Below are 813 nucleotides of genomic sequence, written 5' to 3'. Positions count from 1 at the left end.
CAAACACACATACGTCGGCCGGCAATTTAGCGAGCGATTCGGTGGCTTTTTCCCGCCGAAAGCGTGCACTGACTCGCCCGGAGGAGACAAGAGAGACACCCCGTGTTGCCGTGATCTCGTCGCGACCTCGAGGATCGCCTCCACTTGTGAAGCACGCAAATGAAATATCACCGTGTGTCGTCGATTCGCCGCGAGCCCTTAAGCGACCACGGCGGTTGTCACAGGCAGGGTAAGGTGAGACGATACGGTGCGATACGTTCGACGGGATTGGTGATTGACGCGTGTGCGTGTACATGCGTGTACGAACAGGCTCTGCGGAATTGCGCTGCTGATAATCGTCCGCAACTCGTGTGTGGCACTCTGCACGACGCACGACTGTGAATCAAGTCAGTACGTAACTGCTCGGCATGCTGGCACCTTGCCTTTATATAGTGTGGGTCTAATAAGATGATTCTTGAACGGCCCGTTGGGACCCCGCGAGGCGCGAGTAGAGGGCCCCCACCCCCCCCATGCACACGGAGGGGCGGCTCCCTTGCTGCGCCGCGCTGTGCCGTGCCGTGCCGTGCCTTGTGTTTTACCTCACCTTGCTGTGTCTCGCCTTGCCTTGTCTTGTCCTGTCTTACCTTGCCTCATCAGCGCGTCTTACCTTGCCTTAGAACCTGACGTGGCGGCGATCGGGAGGACAAGGCGCCACGAAGCCTCCCGACACGATAGCCTCTCTCTCTCTCTCTCTCTCTCTCGCTCTCTTGTTCATATCTTGTCGTGTTAGGTCGCGCATAGCGCAAGCAAGGGTGCGTGCGAGGGTGCCGCACG

The 813-nt window shown here is 58.8% G+C and overlaps 1 protein-coding gene across 2 annotated transcripts in view; it reads right to left on the bottom strand.

Moving 5' to 3' along the window:
• LOC105189839 (pro-resilin) overlaps positions 1-412 on the bottom strand; it is a 7,328-nt gene extending 6,916 nt beyond the window's left edge. Inside the window, exon 1 of one of the 2 annotated variants that reach the window (XM_011152195.3) lies at positions 308-412. The gene's annotated coding sequence lies outside the window, so the exon portion shown is untranslated. Of the gene's footprint in view, positions 1-171 lie in introns of both variants that reach the window. The other variant, XM_025301830.1, reaches the window with a different exon arrangement.
• Between the last annotated feature and the right edge of the window lie 401 nt (positions 413-813).

The sequence above is a fragment of the Harpegnathos saltator genome, unplaced genomic scaffold, assembly GCF_003227715.2.
Source record: "Harpegnathos saltator strain DR-91 unplaced genomic scaffold, Hsal_v8.6 scaffold45, whole genome shotgun sequence".
Lineage (NCBI taxonomy): Eukaryota > Metazoa > Arthropoda > Insecta > Hymenoptera > Formicidae > Harpegnathos > Harpegnathos saltator.
Note: the sequence above shows the minus strand (reverse complement) of the source record. Positions and strands in the feature narration are given on the sequence as shown.